This window comes from Papio anubis, chromosome 8 (genome assembly GCF_008728515.1).
Source record: "Papio anubis isolate 15944 chromosome 8, Panubis1.0, whole genome shotgun sequence".
Taxonomy (NCBI): Eukaryota; Metazoa; Chordata; class Mammalia; order Primates; family Cercopithecidae; genus Papio; species Papio anubis.
The window spans coordinates 58,044,304-58,064,897 of NC_044983.1; the positions used below are offsets into that span (position 1 = coordinate 58,044,304).

Genomic DNA, 20,594 nt, shown 5'->3' on the forward strand with positions numbered 1-20,594 from the left:
ATGCATCAGTGAAGCTGACAGGTGGGTAAGGCAAACAACCTAATGCCATTAGACTCAATGTGATTTCATGCAATAATATGGAGTTTGGGTTACGCTGACCTCACATCCTGATTTGAATCCTGATTCACTGAGCAGCAGTGTGAACTAGGGCAACACAACAATCTCTGAGCTTCAATTTTGTAGCTTTGTGGTCTATTAAAATGGAAATAAATATTAACACATATCTTTGAGGCTTATTTGTATACATATAGTATGTTAGTTTATATTTCACAGCTTTTTTGGGGGAATTCTTGAATTCTTGTGTATAAAATAAGATGGCTTTATTTAACAACAGAAAATCCTGGTTGTTGGATTCTATTAGCACCTCTCTTTGGTTAGAAAACCTACTAAATACAAAATAAAATTTCTCTTAGGTATTCTTTTATGTTCATTTGTCAAAATTTAATCTATTAAAGTTTTAACCTATTAAAATCTTTTGGTGAGTCTCACAGCCTACAGATAAAGTACACATTCTTAGCATGGTCCTTCCACATTCTGATTCTAACCTGGTTATTCTTTGTGTCTTCTGGTCATCCCCCTCTACTGTGATCTCCCTGCAGACTCCTTTTGGGAAGCACAGGCGTCTCATGCCTTCTGGTTGTGCTCTAATCATATTGACTTGCTCAGCCTCTGCTTAACCTGTATGTTCTAGCACTTCCTAGTGTCCACGAGTTTTCTCACCTAATGACTTCTTTCTCTTCTTTCTACCTTCACCTGGCAATAGCCTATGAAGGCTTTTATTCTCAGTTTATATAGCTCCTCTTCAGTAAGACCTCCTAACCCTCCTAGTAAAATAAGCCTCTCCACTTGCCTTGTGTTTCTACAGTGCCTTTGGTAGAATCACATTCTGCCTTTGGGTCTATATACCTGTCCTGCATGCTGGACTGTGGGCTTCATTAGAACAGTATTTTCATCAGCGTTTATCTTATATAACCTAGTTCCTTTCTGAGAGTAGGCACTCGAAAATATGTACTGAGATGAATTGATTTGAAAAATTTTGATGGAAAGTATCTTTCCCTCATATTCAGCATTTCTTATTTAACTACAAAAAAAGATTATAATACATAAAATTATAAACATTGAACACCCTGCTCCGTAGAGGTTTGCTAACAGATGTGTTCTTTCTACTCTTAAATACTCCCCTGTTTTGAGACAGAGCCTTCCTCTATCACCCAGGCAGGTGTGCAGTGACAATATCATGGTTCACTTTCAGACTCAACCTCCCAGACTTTAGCTATTTTCCCACCTTAGCCTGGGGACCACAAGCACGTGCCATCAAACCTGGTAAATTTTTGTAACTTATTTTAATTTTTTTTGGTAGAGATGGGGTCTCCCTATGTTTCCCAGGCTGGTCTCCAACTGGTGGGCTCTAGCAAATCTCCCACCTCAGCCTCCCAATGTACTGGGAATACAAGTGTGAGTCACTGCACCTGGCCTCCTGTCAAAATTGAGTCAAAGTAATTACCTACATAGTTCAAATTCTAGAGAGGACTCAACACTTCTTTCCTTCCCAAAAACATACAAACACACGCGTCTAAGGTCCTTTTGATATTCTGGGACATGTTCCAGTGTTTCTGTCATGTTTTTGGGGTAACCTTTTACGTGGATACTTGAATCATTTTTTCTTCTGGAAATCAATGTGGCACCTGTCCCTCAGACTTTGGAGGGTATAACAAATCAAGGAGTACTTTGAAAGGAGGCACAACCTTAAATAGAATAGTTTATTTCTTTGGATTTGTTTTGGTTTACCTCATCTCATTACCAAAGTGTAGGCCATTGCAAACCAAATCAGCATGTGGATATGAGGGAATATGCCCTTGTCTGAGACATGCAGATTATAGTAGACCTCTGGTTCATAGGAGGTTATGCCAGTATAAGTGCTAGATTAGTTTCTGACTCTAATTTTTGTAAGATTTCAGCTCTAGTGTCCAGCAAAAATGCATCAGTGAAGCTGACAGGTGTGTCAGGCAAACATCCTAATGATATTAGACTCAGCGTGATTTCATGCAATAACATGGAGTTTGGGTTACTCCGACCTCACATTTGTGGTTTGAATCCTGATTCACCAAGCAGCAGCGTGAACTAGAGCAACACAACAATCTCTGAGCTTCAGTTTTGTAGTCTATAAAAAAAAAAAAAAAATTAACACTTATTTTTGAGGCTTATTTATATATATGTAGTATAGTGGTTTCCATTTCACAACTTTTTGGGGGGAATTCTTGAATTCTTGCGTATAAAATAAGATCGCTTTATCTAACAAAAAGAGAAAGTCCTGTTTGTTGGATTCTGTTAGTCCCCCTCTTCGATTAGAAAATCTGCTAAACATAAAATAACATTTCTCGTAAAGTGTTTTTTTATGTTCACGTGTCAACATTTAATTAATTATATTTGTTTGTTTGTATATTCAACAATGTTTATTGAGAAGCTACTTTAGACCAGCAAATTCTATGTGCTGTGGATACAGCAATGAACAAGACAGACAAATCTGTGCCGTCATAAAATTACATTTCTAGTAGCCTCACACTTTAGTGTAAATGTTCTGCTTTAGCCAAGACCAACTTTCACATCAGCAAATAAAGCTTGTCCATATTTTTGTTTGACTTGTAAGACTGCGTTGAATTATTTCAAAAATCACTGCTGACTTTGACTAGAGCAAATGCACCCTTAGTATTTGCTGTGATCTGTGTAATTCCACGTGGACCTAAAACTTTTTGTTTGGAGAAGAGAAGAGTTGTTAGGGAGACACAAGGATACACCAGGACTCCTTCATAGAGAAATTAAAGAAGTGGATGCTAGAATGTTTGCTGCTATTTCCTGCTCGGATGTAGCTAAAGGTGAGGAAGGGTGAAAATTAGGAGAAGGCTGAATAACTTTCTGAGGCAGTCATGAGAACCAGACTGCTGGAAAAAGCTTCACTAACTAAATTGAATGTGTCAGTGTGGACTCCCTGTGATCATTTCATCATGACCTACCACTAATTTGTGTGGGAGCTGAATGTGATAGGAACCTAAGATGCTATGCCAATAAACAGTTATAAGAAATTCTGTGTGCCTTATGTTTGAAAATCTTTGAACATACCATCTCGTATTCAGGGTTGGTTGTAGCATATTAACTGTAATTTTTTAAAAAGAGATTTTACAGTTGCTGTAATTAACATCTTCAACAGAGGAAGAAAAGACAGGATGTATTTCAAGTGATTGAAACCTTGAATTTTCACAGTTTAGTGTGAAAGACACTATGTTAGAATTGTAAATTTAGCAGATCTGCATTGAGAGGAAAAAAATAAATATGCTTCTTTGGTGTTCATCTACATGGCAACAGCTCCAGGATTCCTATCTCTAGCCAGACTTTCTGCTGTGTTCCAGATCCCTGCAGCCAGTTTCTTCTGCTTCACTGGCCTCCCTAATGTAAGAATTCCAATATGTAGCCCTTGGTCTCTTCCCTCTCATGCTTCTCAGTAGCTTTTCCTATTTGACTTCTGGTACTTGTCTCCACCCATTTGCTCATTATAGAGACCCCAAACCCTCGCATTCTTTCTCATTGTTCTTTCCTGGGCTATAATCAAGTCGTTCAGGTTCTATCTCCAAATAGATCTGCAATACATTTGCTTTCCTCTGCCACCATGTTTTTCTAGATCACTGTAATCACCTGCTAAATAGACTGCTCGGCCTTCTTTTATTCTTCACATGGCAGCCATAGGGATCTTTCCAAGAATACCTCTGATCTGATTCTGGCATGCCCCAGTATCAACCCTACCAAAACATTCCCACCACAATTAAGATGGTAAGCCCCAGTCCACAGCAGAGACTCTTCTGGTCTCCACCTCCCTCCCTGGCATGACCACCCTTTGTCCACTGCACTGCACTGCAGCCACACTGGCTTTTTTTTTCTGTGTTCCTAAGTCCCATGTTCTTTCTATCCAGAGCTTTCCCAAGTGCTACTCATCCTCGGTAAGCCACGTGTGTATTACCTTTCTTGTCTTCTCTTCGGGATCAGTGTAAAGTAAGGGCACTTTTCAAAACGAATCTTTCCAACCTGAATCTGTTCCTCCAGCTATAGATCTTGTTTTTGTTTTTGTGGCATTTATCATATGTTTTCCCCAAGACAATCCAAGATCCCTATCACTTGACAGTTTCCTATCACAATACAGTAGGTACTTCACAAATGTTTGCTGCATGAATAAATGAATGAATGAAAAATTTAGAGATGAGAAGATAAAGTTTCCCCTGTAAGTCTAAGACATAGCTTTTTCATGTTAAATAAACCCATGCTTCTCATAGAGCTAACCAACTTAATGTTAGTACAATGTTGTGTACTTGTAAATAGAAAAAAGATTGCTGTTCTATCATTTTTTGCACTTTTATAAAAATTGATTTAAAATTATGGCTAAACATTGTGCAAAGAAGAGAAAAACCTCCTCTCCCCCATGCCAATTTATTATCCTCCCTGTTTCAGTGGAGCAGTGGATTTGCTGTGATAGGTGCTCAGATGAAGGCACTGTCATGGGTCTGTTTCACAGTAAAGGAAGCCACAGTGGCTTGGTTGTGTGGCCCATGTCAGAAATTTGACTTTGATGATTGGATTGGAAATGCTTCCTCCCTGTTCACACAGATTGAACTCCCAGGGCGACCAAGAGGTCTATAATCTTGCTATAATAAGTGCTCCTCGGATTGAGAACTCAGGATTGAAAGCACAATGGTTAGCTCAAATGAATTTTATTTTATCATTACCTTTTTTTAACATAAAGTCAAGATTTATATTCAAACTAGTTTTAGAGAAATACACATTTGATTGTAAATTTAGGACTTGATGTTGACTCAAAAAAAAAGGAATATCTCTCTGTGTATTACCCCAAATTTTTCTGCTTCCTACTTTTATGGCAATGTTCATATATAGTCTACTAAAAGAGGTATTTATTTTAGTTGCACTTAGAAGTATAGGACAATTTTAACAATATGTGAACACAGAAATGCTTTATTTTTATTGCTTTTGCTACCTTTTCTTAGAGAAAAAGAACACAGTATTTTGTTACCATTTTCCTGGCATAGTTTTAGTTTAAAAATTGTCTTTTAAAAATTGATATGCTGCCTTAAATTGTAGGGTGGATCAGTAAATTTTAAATGAGAAATTTGGAGAATAGTAGTGTTGTATTTACAATCATGATCAGAACAAGAATCGTTTCTGTTTCATTGGTAAAACTTGAATGGCTGAAGGATTTTCACATCCTGTAGTAGCTGTAACAGATCGATACTGTTAACTGGATGCAATATTCCTATCCTTAGCTGCATACCGGTTTGTATGCATGGTGGTGGTGGTTGGTGTGCATGTGACTCAGTGGGGGTCGGGAATCCTTCTAAGAGGTGGCCACACGATAACAATGAAAGAATATGTTCACAATCATCTGAAACCTAATCATATTTTTAAATTCAAAGTAGAAAAGAACCTCTTTGGAACAGATGTATAAACAATATTAAATTAAACGAGAAGCAACAATGAGATTATAATCCTGCTATTATTTCACTTAACTTTATCTGGGTAACATAATTAGATAAAGGTAGATCTAGATCATAATAAGTTTATCTACTCAAATGGAAGAACAGAGACTTCTGTGAAAAGTTTAATTTCTAATATAAAAAGTGGAAATCACAGTCAATTTTAACCTTTTATTATCACCTTTAAAATATTTTTTTCTAATAATTAAAAAACAAGTCAAAGTCTATGAGATAAAAATATTTCAGAAAGGATAAGTAAAAAGAGTTTTAAAAGTATCTTATTTGGCCCAAATAATTCCTTATTATAATTGCTAGATTTTATCTTACATTTTCCCATTTGATGTCAAGTGAAAAAATGGAAAAACATAATTTTCGTATAAATTATTCAAAAGGTTTGGAGAAGTCACAGTCAGCTGCAGCAAACATTTTCTTTTGTGGAGTAGTGAGTGTGTGATGGGGTTGGGAGCACACTGAGTGTTTTAGCTCCACTGAGTTATTTACATGTTCTTAAATGTGTGCCTTTCTTTTCTCCTTAACCCAACTTCGAAGCTCCTTTAATGTAGATATCATTACGAAGTACAAATTAGAGTGAAAAACACAGTACAGGATAAGAAAACAAAATATACATTATAATAGTAGTAAACTTGGCAGAAATTGTATAGAACTATAAACAGAAGACTATCAAATATTCTAAAGAATAAAGACTTTGGTATGTGAAGAGACTGGGCATTGCTCTATTTTGGATACATTAAATGTAGTAAAAGTATGAAATTCTTGCAATCGAATTCATAAGTTTAAGAAAATTAAATCAAATTCAAAGATGAAATTCTATAAATTCAAAGAAATCATTCTAATATTCACTTGAAGTAAATATTAATTTTTATCATAATATTAAAATGTTATTTAAGGGAAACTCTCTATAGCTAGTGTTAAAAGAAAAACCTTAGAAAAGTTAAATTGTCCAGGGTTCAATGGAGCAAAGAAATATTTGCCAATTGGACAGCCCCCAAAACAGAATAGTTCAGAGAGGCTCTAGCATTGCCTCATGATCGAAGATTTATGAATAGAAGAAGGAAAATGACCTATAGAAAATGAAAGTAAGATACAAAACAGCTTACTTGGCATTTGTCTCATTTGAACACTGTTTGAACAGTTGGGCACCTGTGATTGGCCCAAACCCGGTGATTGGCATAAGAATAGATTACAGCCCATTATATATTGTTAGGTTACAATTCACTATGTATGAAGAAACCTTCTGAACTTAAAATATGTAAGGAGGCAGCTTTAGACTAAACTTAATTTAACAGTAGCATTGATATTTTAAGAAACGAATTAATTTTCAAAACAGTGTTTGTAGGTTTGGTACACAAATAGGTTTCTAAAATAGAACTGGTTTCCCAGAAATATTTTCTTATATAATTATAAATATAATTAGTTTCTCCAATTTGAATCAGCCTTTTAAGGAGGCATATACAAAAGCAGTAAATAGAAATATGGCTATTATCGTGCTCCTAACCAAAGTTGAAAAAATCCAGGGATGCCAATAGAAACTTAAACTTTCTATTTCATCTCAGAAAGCCTTACTCCATGCTCTCTTACCACCTGTACCATTTGGAAATTCTTCGTTTTCGGCGATGGCCACCACAGACTTTCCTTAAAAAAGACTGAATGCCACTATTTCATTAATCTGAGTGTTCTCACTTCCCTAATTACTCTACAAGGCTTCCAAGATGAATAAAAACATGTTCATCTAGAACTGCCTCCTTCCATGCTCAGAATTCTCAAATGAAGCTATTCATGGAGGCATGACTTGGCAGTGTTTTCTATTTCAGGTTCGCCAAATGGGTAAACCAGGGCATTCATGTGGGTTACCTATTCATTAGGAAGAAAGCACTTCTGTATACTTCCTCATTAATCTCTTCTACTTCCCTAAACCACATGAATAAAAGACATTCTTTCTTCTTACCTCAGCTGGGTTCCACACTTCTTTTGCAGTCTTTTTCATCAAAGGGAGCTCTACAGGTCAATATTTCAAAGACTAGACATCATTTCTAGCTCCTGTAGAGAAAAATAATTAAAGTTTATTACACAGAGGCGCTTTTCCCCTTAGCTTCTTTTTGAAAGTTGTATCGATAACAAAGACAGTATAAACATTATTTTAAAATATCATTTTAGTTAAGCTTATACTTTGTTGTAGTCACAGACTAGCCCAAGTAAATGACCATGAGGGATGTCAATATACTTTTTGGACTCTTGATAGTGAATTCTGGCTTTTGTTGTAGTGCCAGGACGTAGAAGGTGCTCAATGGATATTCACTGCATATAGATAAAAATCCTTTCCCCAACATTGTTTCAGAGGTGAAAAAGCTGATAATGGATCTCCAGAGAAAATGTTACAGTTTATTTTCTTCTTAGTAAACAAATGCATAAGGGAAAAATAGAATGACAGGGTTTAATCTGATCATAACAAAGTCTTATTCAGGGCATCTTTGCTCAAAGATTCACAGTTTGTTTGCTCATGCTCCCTGGGATTTCTTTACAGTGGTAACATTATATAGAAGTTTGGGCTGTTAACTCCTCCCAGGTCATGTCGCCTAGGAAGGCAGTGGCCTCTTGATACATTCACATTGCAAATCACCTGAGTTCTACTTCAGAGGGTGAATATACAAGGAGAAGAAAGTTTAGTTCCCTGGTCATTGTTGTGGACTCTGGGATAATGAAAAACAAGGTATAACATGCAAATCAGTAGGGACAATTGGGAAAATGTGTTCTCCAGTGGTTGATTTACTGTTTCGTTTTAAAACAGTTGTGCTCTTTGGTCACTGAATTGGTGACATTTAAAATGAAATGTGTGAAGTTGTTGAATGATCCCTAGATAAACCTAATAACCCTGGAATGCTCCACAGTGTGAGCAAATTTCCGCATCCTAATTTCCTGAGATTGTCACATGGCTCTTGAAAAACAGCCAATGACTGAGGATCCAATTTCTAGTCCACTCATTTCCTATCTCATGTATTTTTAATAAATTCTTTCCCCCAAAAAGTTGTTTGCTAACAGTGAACTGCACTTCAGAGTACCCAAGTGAGGTTTATCTGAACCAGATAATGCTAATTGCAGAATAGATTGTCTTAAAATGAGGACTCCTTTTGGAATTGTAGGTTAATGTGGTGAAGGGATTCACACACATAATTTAGAAGCTATGAGATCTTATACTTGCGTTTTCAAAGAATAGCATTGACAGACACTCCACTTTATTGCTTTGTCTCTCGAGTTGGATATGATACATCTTAGTTAGGAATCAGCTTATTTTTTGAGAGTTTTAATTTGAAAAAAAGTCAGATAACTTCAAATTCCAGGTCAAATTGTTGAGATTATAATTAAAAAAAAATACATATTGAAACATTGCCTGATGCATAAAAGAAATACAGCCCCTAAAACTCATAACCTAATGTCTTATTTTAATACTGCAAGATTATTAATGCCTAGAATAAAAACAGCTATTTAAATTGTGAAGGTTGTTACAGTTCTAGAAGTTTAATTTCTAAGGAAGTATTTGATAATCTACTTCTAATTTCGATTTTGAAAAACATGATTAGTACTGCCAGGAGCAGGGAAGTAGGAAAATGGAACAAGACTTCATTTTCTTCCTAATCAGCCACAAGATCCGGGGTAAACCTGTTTCTATATTTCAATTGAAATAGGATGGGCATAGCCATCAGCATATATACATCCTAAGGGAAGGTGTAAAAAACGAGTTGCTGAGAAGATGCATATCTGTCTAAATCCATAGAGATTTGGCCCTACCTTTAAGCAGATTGTCCATCGGGAAGAGAACTGGTGCTCTCTCAGCCCCAATCTAAGCACACAGAAATGTAGTATAGCTTGGCGGAGGTGTTTTTTGTGTAGCTCCAATTCACTTTTTTTCTTATATGGTCCACTAAGAAGCTGTTTTCTAATGCATAATTTAATCTTCTAAGCTGAGTTTCTTAGGACAAACTAGACATCTACATGCTTCCCCCCCCTTTTCCTATGATTTGTAACCAGCACATAATAATTATACATATTTTGGGGGAACAGTGTGATATTTCAATACATAATACAATGTGTAAATGGTCAAATCAGGGTATTTAGCACATCTACCACATCAAACATTTATCATTTACTTGTATGTGTATTTGTTAAAATGTAAATATGCAAACATAATGGAGAAAGAGTGGGGAATTGAAAGCCAGCAGGTGTGAAGTACTAGTCTCAACCTGTTGCTAACTGAGGTTGTCTTCTGGGGTAATTACTTAAACACTCCTGACCTGATGTTCTATGATTTAATCATTTCCCACCACTGACTGGCTTAGGAAATCTTCTGCTGGAACTCGACAAGAGTGACAGCATCCTGCTGTGGTTGTGTTCTTGGTGTGTGGACATTCAGCATGATGTTCATAGGCCAGCAGAAGCTACTCCAAACTCAAGTGGAAATCCATTTGGGGTGGACCAAATCTTGCATTATAAAGGCTCAGTTGTCGTGGAAAGTGTCAGAGATGTGAGGCAAAAATGTAATGAAATCTCAGTTCTAAGCCTCTTTCTCTATGTGACCTTGGTCTGTCAGATACTGATGTGTAAAATGAGAATAATTATCAGCTGGTTTAAAGACCAGAAGGAGGGTCTGTAAAGGAAATAGTACATTGCCTAGCACAGCATAGCTTATCTTTAATCAATGGCTAGTCTTAATGTGTGGTTACATTTATCATAACATGTTACTCACCATTCATTATATAAAACTTAAAGAATTATTTTTGTCTTTCAACCCTCAGTAGCACATCCATTTTTATTGCTGCTTTAGTTGTTGATAGTTATTATGAACACAGATATTTCTATGAAATATGACTTTAAATCTCTAATAGTTACAGATCATTCAGCAGAAATTGGGCTTTAAAGGGAGAAATAGAATTTGAGTTAGGGAATTCCATAATGCATACAGAAATAATTTTGACAAGGTCCTACTGAAAAAATTGCTATAACCTTAGCAACTCATCTTGATGCTGAACAATATGGTCATTAGTTAGGATACACATGGACCAATATACTTCATTAAGTGCCTGCTGACTATTGCTTCTCATTGACAAATGCACTCCTAGAAAGTTGATATTTTTAAAACTCAAGTTTCAACTTTCTTTCTAGAAATTATGGAAGTTATCTATACTATTTCCCTGAATGTCCTTTAAAATATCTGTCCAGGATGCTGTAAATCTCTTTGGAGGTCTAAACACCATGGTGTCTCCAGGCCCTCCCTCTCTGGGCCACAGGCAATAAAGTGTGATGATGGATGGAAAAAAATGGAAGGTTGGTCTCACTGGCCTTCTCCATCTGGGTCCTAAGCATTTATGGTCATTGGGTTGGTGTTGTTAGGACTGAGGACCTTGACTCATTCTTATTTGTCAAAATAGCAAATGAAGAGTTTCGCCTGTGAGTCCTGAACTTGCTGCTTCTGCTGTCCAATGTTCCAGGCCATTTTCCTGCGTTCTAGGGGGTCCTATTGACCAGCACTCAGTGGGGCACAAAAGAACACAGTGGAGGCATGGGGATGCCTCCTGACCTCCTGCTTTGTTTGGGTGTATTCCACTTTCTTGAACTATTAATATCTCTCTAGGAATTTTTATCTATAATAAATTATTTTGATTGCACATCATTTGCAAGTATAGTTGTACACCATTTGTGTTAATAGAGTTAGTTCATACTTGCCATTAATTCAGTTCTGCTTGTACTTTATCTTAAGATTTACTTCCTTTTTAAGTGCAGACTTTTGTTTTCATATTTTTTTGTATTAAATTTTACTATTTGGGGAGAGAACCAAATTTTATCATTGCTTGTCAAGGAGGTCTTGAAAGGAGGATTCTCTTGCTTGGTACGTGGTGGAGGAAGGGGAGGTGGGCAGTAATTAGATATCTCCCAAGAATTTAGAAATAATGACAATAAAGCAGATCAGAAAGATAAACTATTAAAGCAGAATGCAATAATTATAAGGAGAGCTGTGAAAATCTTAATGAGATAGTTTTTCCCAACACAAGCACTACCTGACTGACTGTATTCATAAATTAAAGAAAGGATGTATCAATGCCTAGAAGGCTGTGTGTGTGTGTGTGTGTGTGTGTGTGTGCGCGCGCTTAGTTAATGTGTCGGGGAGGAGGGAGCAGAAGGTGGTATCAGTCAACAATAGAACGTAAGAAAAGAAGAGTCGGAAGGTCAGATTTTGTCAGTGATCATTCAACATCTGATGGTTTTGGTGGAATCATAGGTTTGGCCAAAGAGCCAGGTAATAGGATTCCATGTTCAGGATGAATGACCAATGAGCAGGTATGTACGTCAAACCATCTTAGCCTAAAGCCATTACCCTTTGAAATGATATAACAAACTTCCTGGTTCTGATCTCAGTGCTCACCAAGAAAAATTAACCATTCACCTTAATATTTGACACCCACTGCAGATGTGTCTATAGGGGAAAGCATACTGGTGATGACCTTACAAGTTCTGCGACAGTTTTATTTCTCAGTATACACTGGAAGAATCAGGAAACATTCTCATTCTGCTACTTGGATTTTTATGAGTTTGAATAATTTGAATCCCCTTCTGAGAAATGCTTCACTTGCTGGAGTGTGGTCAAATTTCTGAGGCGTCGGAGCTGAGGAACCTGCCCTGGCGAATCTCCTGCACACCATGAGTCCTTGGGTAGCTAAGCAGCTGGTATCTCCGGGTGACACTGACCACTCCATATGTGACTCCATTTTAAATATCCTACTAAATTGTTTAACAAAACACAGCTTTTTGTCCCCTTACAGTTTAATTCATTCTCTTCTAGCCAAAAAAAAAAAAAAAAAAAAAATTCTTCTGAAAGTCAGTGGGAATCAACAAGCCAAAATTCTGTATAAACCCTGTTCCCCTTGTCTCTCCTTCTTTCCTCTCTCCCTTCTCTCTATCCCCTCCTCTGTCTCTATCTCTCTCCCCTTTTATTTATTTAATTTTCTTCTTTCCTTCCTTCCACTTGTCTTTTTTGGGTGCTGTGTGCGTCAGACGCTTTACTAAGTACTAGGAAAACAAAAACTTGTTTTTGTAGGAAGAAAGAGAGTCACAAATCTGCAGCAAGTTGAATTATTTTTCATCTGTGGCATGAATTCAGTTTAACTCCACATGTATGTTTTGTGCCTCTCTGGTGCACGATCACTGTTTTGGGTTTTGCAAAGATTAAAATGCATAAGGCTTGGCCTCGAGTTGTTTGTATTGACAAAGTTATATTAAATGTTTAGAAACAGTAAAAAAATAAGGCTGTAAGCACAACGTGAGAAATATTATGTGAATTGCATGAACCTGTTTGAGACAAGAAGAGACAGCACTTCTAGCTGAAGTATTTTTGGTAAAGTGAGTGTTATCAGGTTCTATAGTATGACTGTTTTGACTATATTAAGGTTGGATAGAGAGTTAAGCCAGGGGACTGAAGCCAAAGTAGTCTTGTGGGAAAGATGGCATAAGGTAAATAGAGCTGGTCAGAAGTGATTGAGATGCTAAGGCTTAGAGATGCTGTTTCCTCAAACTCAGGACACTACAGTGAAATGGGTCAGGAGAACATCGCATTAAGTCAAGAGCTGTGAGTCTAGGATGAAAAGATAGAGCAGACTTGGGTGGATAATTAGGTTAAAACTAGAGCCAAAAGCACTTTCCTCAGACAGCTAATTACTCCGAAAATATTTAAATAAAATGATACCTTTTCTTTTTCCTGAAGATAACCCTGTGTTGTTTAGTCAGCTGTACCTCAAAGGCTTATTCATGTGACTGCATCCTCTGCCACTCCTCCCTCCTCACTTGTCATGGCTGAGGATGATTAGGTACCTTCTGCTCTTGGTGTTTTTGAGGAGTGATATGTATGTCATTCAAGCTAGTGCATAAAGTAAGTGTAGTTGTTAAGACAGCTGATGGGGGACTAGTAAGAGGCTTAATTCAATTTAAGGAATTGAAACTTAATTTATATGGCAATGTGAGGACTTTGAAATTTTATCAGCAAAGGCCATGACTAAGAGCTGTATTTTAGAAGATTATGTTACCAAAAGCAAGTCTGGATACAGGAGAAAATTTACGGGCGTATTGCATCATCTTGGGAAAAGATATAAGGATGGCCAACTAGAGTAGTTGCATTCTGCATGGAAGGTCACCTTCATGGGTCATGGTGGAGGTAAAATTAACAGAACTTGGTAATGAATTAACTGTGGGCAACAATGAGATGCGAGAGTCATGACATTCAAAGAGCTTGAATCTAGGTGACAAGCCAGCTACTGTAGAAAGGAAAGTGCCACTAGCAGAGGTAGAGAAGGGAGCAGGTGCAGGAAGAGATATTAAATTTAGAAATAGAAATTTCAGATCTGCAGAACAACCTTGCATTTTATAACTGAAGGTCTGCCTGTACAACTCATTGACCAATGGGAGGTCTTCCTTCGTAATAAAATATATGTTCTTTTGCCTCTCTCTTGGAAAAGTGAGTCATTTACTCAATCATGTGTTGATATTTAAAGGGCTTGTTATTTGCTAATGGTTGTTTTGAAAATCAGTGAGATTCAGACTAGATAGAAATGTCCTGCATTTTATTTAAAGAAAATAAAACCATAATGTTAAGACTGAAAATATCTACCCATTATGATGCCATGCACAAGCCATATACCAAAAGGCGTTTTGTTTTATAAAATGGTGCTCATTTGCATTTTGTCTGAATTTTTTTAAAAAATAATAATATTTGCACACCTGTTGTATGTCCAAATTAAGACAAATGTGTTTAATTATGATTAAAGGAATTGCAAGTGTAACATTAAAAAAGGATTTAAATCACCAAAATAAAATTTTATTTGAATTTCTAAATCACATATGACTATAAAAAGCACCCTGTGTTTACTGAGAGGGAAGTGTCCTGCCTGAATACTTCCTATTTTGATCATGCACATACAAGTCACATTCAGAAAGATTAGAAAGCAAGGAACTACAGATCTAGCTAAATTGTAATTTATTGCGGAAGATAAAATCATTACTCACCTTGGTCAGGGCATGCATCATGAAGCTGATAGTTAACAGGTTCTAAGTTATGTTTCAAAGGAAAAATAATAGATTTGGTTGCAATATGAATGCAAATTATGTCTCTGTACTCTCCCAAACCCTTGGCTTTGTTACCTCCAGAGAACTCAACTGTGGGATTTCAGACCCATCTAGAGTGTGTTTCTATGATTTTCAGTTGAATCTTGACAAGTATGATTATTCAGATTTTTTGTATTGTCTGAAATAGAAGTATGTTCTGCATCATAATTTAGCAGGAAAGTAGGAAGGACTCTTAGATCTTTGAAACAGCCATGACAGCTTATAGTGAAACCTTTGACATATCAGTATATCTCCAAAGGTTCTAGGCAAATGTGTAAGCAACATACCCTGAAATAAATGAGATGGAATATCCTTGAAACTCATCTATTTCTCACAATTCTGCTTGGAACTATATATCTCACATTCATCCTGAACTATAATTAATTCCATAAACCCTGATACATATAGAAAAATTCTAAAGTTATTATGTCATAAAATAGAATGGTTAATGATGCAATGTCGTCCTAGTGACCCAGTAGTGGAACGTGTTTGTTGCTTTCATAAAATAAAATAGTCAATCATCTATTTTCAACTGCCTTCTTTATATTGAGTCTTATGAAATGCTTCAGTGTGACAGACAATAACATCCTAAAATGGGAGCAAAACTTTAAGTGAAACTTAAGCTGAAAAAAAAATTGGACTTGAAGGCTTAAAGAAGAGGATAAAGGGCATTGAAGTTATTACTGTAGAAGCAAAAGCCAAATTTTGCCTATTTTTTGAAAGTATTGAAACACTGGAAAGGATCTTTCAAAAGTGAGTTTGGTTAGGAAAATAAAGACAGGAAAGGCACCTGTGTTTAAAGTCTTACAAAGCATATTGCAAACATTAATTCCAATATTGTCAAAAAGAACCATTTTATATTAACTTAAGCATGATTAGAAAGTATTTAGAAACTAATATGTATGTTACTTTCCAAAATGTAAATGTTCCTACACTACAGTAGGTGCTAGGGTACATGGGACTTTCTCCTTAATTTCTTTTGAATATTATTCATTAGTTTGCAAACTGATTAGTCCAAAAGATTCCAAAGTGTAAATAAAGTAAAAGTGGGTGGTGTCCATTATTTGAAGTATCTGATCAGGTACTGAATACATAGAGGAGTTGGTTCCATTTGTGCATCCTTGGGGGTTGTACAATCATATCTGCCCAGACCTAGAGTGTGTACTCATCTGAAATGGAAGTAGCTGGTTATATAAGACCCTGAATCAACCACAAAGGTGACTCCTCTGCTGCAGATTCTGCTGAGAGGCTGAGAGTACATGTGGGTGGACAAGAATGACACTAGGATCACTCCAAAGATTAAAAATATTCCTCTTCAGACTTGGAGAACCTCAGGTTTCAATCCAGGATTATAATCAAGGCCACCTGACAAGCAGACTGAGTCAGGAACAAACAGTGCAGTACAATTCCTCGACAACAGAAAGGTTATCTCTTCCCTCAAATTTATGTCACTGCTGAGTTATACCTGAAATCTCATTCCTGGAGGAATCATTGTTTAGATGCAGGCTTTGAAAACTGATTTTAAAAAACAAACAAAGCCAAAAAATAAAACCAAAAAACAAAATTGGAAACGTGAAAAATCCAACATTTGATTGTTTTCTGACATTTTATATCTTCAATTTAATATAGATCTAATTAAATGTATATATATTTTGGTAAGAAGATACGACACAGCAGAGACGGGTACTGGGTAACTGTGGAGAGAGGGCAGGAAAGGGTCAAAGAAAGCAGCTTTGTGTGCATTGAGCTAGGTGCTTCCAAAAGACATGGTCTCAGTTAGTCTTCACAAAAGACAGGCGTTATTGGATCCATTTATATGGTCCAGAAACTAGGGCCTATGGATTTAAGTAGTTTGACTAAGTTCATTCTGGTAATCAGCGATAGATCTTAATATATCCAACTAATGTCTGTCTGACTCGAAACTCCACCGTCATTTCAGTGCCTGAGACTGTGTGCAACTGGGAGGTCAAGTAGGACAGAGCCCTAGACTCTCTGAGCCCCTCTGGATGATTTAGGCTAATGGGGCATTTTTTTTTTAACTGGATTAAGTCTGTGAGAGATTCTTGGTGCCAATGAGCTTTTAAGCTGAGTGGTTTTCAGCTCCACATGTGTGTGCCACCTGGGGCACATGAAGACTGCGTGGGGTGCACCTGTGTGTGACTTTGGGAGGATGAGTTTCAGATCTTCAACTTCCATAAAATCCATCTGCCTGAAATAGTTGAAGTGAGCTCCCTTTCCTACATCTGAACTCTAAATTCCATTCTCCCACTCTGCAAAGTAAAAGCCTAACTCTCACCCACCCCTTGTTTTACCGTGGGATGTTTGGAGGGGTAAAACCACTGCAGCAGCAAAGAAAGGAAACTTTCAAAATACTGATACTGGTATCGAGAGTGAATGATTTACAGTGACAGAAACTAACAATCTTAATTACAGGTAACTTGTTTCTAAGAAGTATGATCAAATGAGAAAAAAATTTCAGAAAAAAAAATAAAGGAGAATGTTCTATGGGGGAAGTAAAATGCCAACATGACTTCAAAGAGAGAAAGGAACTACATAAGATTTCTGACTTTTGAAGGCTTCCTTCATGTCTTTTTGAAATAGATGATATTGATTAACTCAATGGATACTTTTCAAAGAGTTATGTAGCAGTTTTATTTTAAAATGTAATTAATTAGAGGACAATGGAAATAACACCTTTTGTGACTGCTTATTATTTTGGATGTCAGTTGCATAACAATGAGGGTTTGAAAGAAAATATTAGGCTCATAAGCAAAAAATATTGATGAGCACTGTCAATTCTAGCCGCCCTGGGATAGAATGAGCCACTTCATTGGCATCTTTTCTATCACCAGGCTAGACAGGATCAACTTTGGGAAAAGAGAGACAGGCAAATATGCAACCTCCTCAGCATTACTTTTACTTACACAATTTAAAAGATGTGGTAGAGGCCAGGTGTGATCGCTCATGCCTGTAATCCTAGCACTTTTGAAAACGGAGACAGGAAGATCTCTTGAGCCCAGGAGTTCAAGACCAGCCCGTGCAACATCGTGGAACCCTGTTGCTACAAAAAGTACAAAATTAGCTGGGCATGCTGATGTGCACCTGTGGTCCCAGCTACCTGGGAGGTTGAGGTGGGAGGATCACCTGAGCCTGGGAAGATAGAGGCTGTAGTGAGCCATAATCATGCTACTGTGCTACAGCCTGAAGCCTGGGTGACACAGGGAGACCTTGTCTCAAAAACGACAACAACAACAACAAAAAACAAGCTGTGATGGGGATGTGTGTGGGAGATGTTCTGAGTTTACAATTGAATTGCAAGGCTTATGATCCCCAACGACCCCCTAGAAAAAACAGAGAGCTTGAAGTTGAATATCCAAACTTCCTTCCTAATTAATTATGATATATGTTTCCACCTACAGGTTTCAGGAGAGAATAGTTGACAGTTGGCATAAGCAGGAATGTAAGAAAAAAAATCTCAGGTGAATAGTGAGACAACATGGAAACCTGTTGAGTTTAAACTATCAGTTTCTATCCCCTACTCTATTACCAACTATTTTTTTCCAGAAAAGAAAAAAGAACTACTTTTTTCTCTGTCTCTATTAAAAACTAATTGTGAATGTATTACTTTAATACATAAAATCGTTGTAAAGCACTAATTTATGTAAACTCTCTCACGCTGTTTTTGATCAAATAGATAATCAAGAATTTCCTTTAGGAAATCAGTTCTGCAGATTGAATGAAGTGAGGTTATTGCTCTAAGTCATTTAAACAATGAAAGTCGTGTCTTTGAAATACTAATACATTCATTCTTCTTTCAGAATCCTATTTAGAATTATGTTTTTTCTTCTTCCATTTTTTTTCTGAAAGCTGAAAAAAGAACAATAATGCAATTATGCAGGTATTGATGTACAACTGGCACATAAACTTCACTAGCATGTAAGCTGGAATGTTTTCTTAGAAGAGCAAGTACTCAGGGCATAAATGTCAGCAATTTTGAAAAAGCTATTACTAATTATAAGAAGCTCAAGGGGAAATAGTTGATATTCCGTATGGAAATAATAGATGCAAAGGGATGAATGCAGAACAGGTTTGATTCTATTTTGGGAAATTTAAAAAACATTTCACTTACAGTTCCAAAAGGCATAAAAGAGTCCTTTCAAAAACTGTGTCATAAGAATTTCAGCACTTTTTGTCAAAGAAGACAAACATTAGCACAACTGTTCACAAGGCACTAAGTTCACATTCAGGCCAAATATATTTATGACCTTGAATATTCCATACTCATTCATACATTTATTTATTCATTCACAAAACATGTACTGTATACCTACTATGTACAAAACAGTGGAGACATTGCTACATAGGACCCATTTAGGCACAGAGAGGAACACAAAAGTGTTCTCAATTAAAGAGAAATAAAATAAAATGTATAATGCATTTTTATCATTATTTCTCCTGATAATCATCTCTTTATCTTAGACTGATTATAAACATCCTACAGTGAGTGAATCTACCTTCTGAATAACTATCTCTCAAGTTTCTTCTCAGGCACTCAGAATAAGGTCATATGTTTAGGGAAAATTTTAAATATTCCATAATGTAACACAGTATTGAATTAAATTTATAACACAGAGCTGGATGAAAACTATTAAACAGTTAAGTTGCTAGGCAAATTTTAGCTCTTTTAACATTTAAAACCACCCCAGAAAATGCTCCTGGTGTATTAAACTGTCATTCTGCTGACATAATCTAGAGTCATATCTGGCTACAGTTACAGCCTGTGTAACATGGGTGTGCCATTGTCCAAAACTCTGGTCAGGCCCTACTTTGCCCACCTGAACTGAACAAGTTAAAAGTCCTCCTTCTTGCTATGGCAATAGCCTGAAGTTTGCGATGAAACCGGACTTCCTTCTTTGACTCTAGTGTATTCCTTGTAGAGCAAGCTTGATTCTATTGACAGGAAGCTGATCTTTCCTTGGGAAAGGGACTCTGCTTTCAAATATTGGCTGGCTACAATTTGAGTGTTAGCCTGTACCACACACTTCTCCCAGCTTGGCAGAAGTAGATTCTAAGCATTAGGTCCCTTGCTTGTCAAGATAGGTTTTGGAACTTTCTTTGACAGTCTTTAGTTAAGGAGAATCCTGTGCATTTGGGATGCCCCTGTGGTGTTTATGTCTTTCTGAATAACATGTTTGCCTCCAATAATCAAAACACAGCTTACCTTGCAGCAGATTTTTAAAACATACACTTTATGATGTATTTAATACTAGCCAACTATTATGTGATGAGTATCTATAATCATAAACACTGAACCTAATACTCTCCTGTGAAGAAAAACTGATTCAGGAATTTAAATCTTGAGAGTTCTGACTGTGGAAGTTGCAGGTGAGATGATTTGCCCAGTGTGCATATTTCCACCAGCTGTGCTCAGCTTATAGGAGTTTACTGGGGATATAATAGCCTGATGTTTGGTATAAATAGATTGCAAAAGAAGACTTAATAGATTTTTTAAGAAAGAGCCACCACACAGGACACGTCTCTTGTTTTTCTGACAAGGATAGCAAATCCATTTTAGCACATTATCTAAGTTACAGCTATGGGTTAACTGTACATTATAGTTATTTGAAAAAGCAACTACAAAGGAAAATGTTGTCTAAAATGGAATTCATGGAAGGCTCTTATATAGCAACTTTCCAGAGTTCAACTACAAGCACAAATTGTAATGTAAACATAATGCCCTTTGAAATATTATTTTAGCCCATGCCATGGCCCATTGGTTTAGTGTCTTCATCTCAATTTCCAGGGTAGCCCCTGGGATTCATCAGGATTTATTGCAAATGAAAAAGAAGGATGATCTTTAATACTGCTGGGGTCCCCCAGTAATTCATAGTATTTCATAGG

General features: G+C 36.7%; 1 protein-coding gene and 1 long non-coding RNA gene across 4 annotated transcripts in view; one reads left to right on the forward strand and one right to left on the reverse strand.

Annotated features, from left to right (window-relative positions):
• The window catches only part of NKAIN3 (sodium/potassium transporting ATPase interacting 3), a 705,418-nt gene that overhangs the window by 36,469 nt on the left and 648,355 nt on the right, over positions 1-20,594 (forward strand). The gene's annotated exons all lie outside the window — the stretch shown is intronic.
• Positions 1,460-15,053, reverse strand: LOC110743954. Its single transcript, XR_002523831.2, has 3 exons — positions 14,981-15,053; positions 7,498-7,589; positions 1,460-2,161 (listed from the first exon to the last, which is right to left on the reverse strand). It is a non-coding gene; the product is annotated as an uncharacterized LOC110743954 (long non-coding RNA).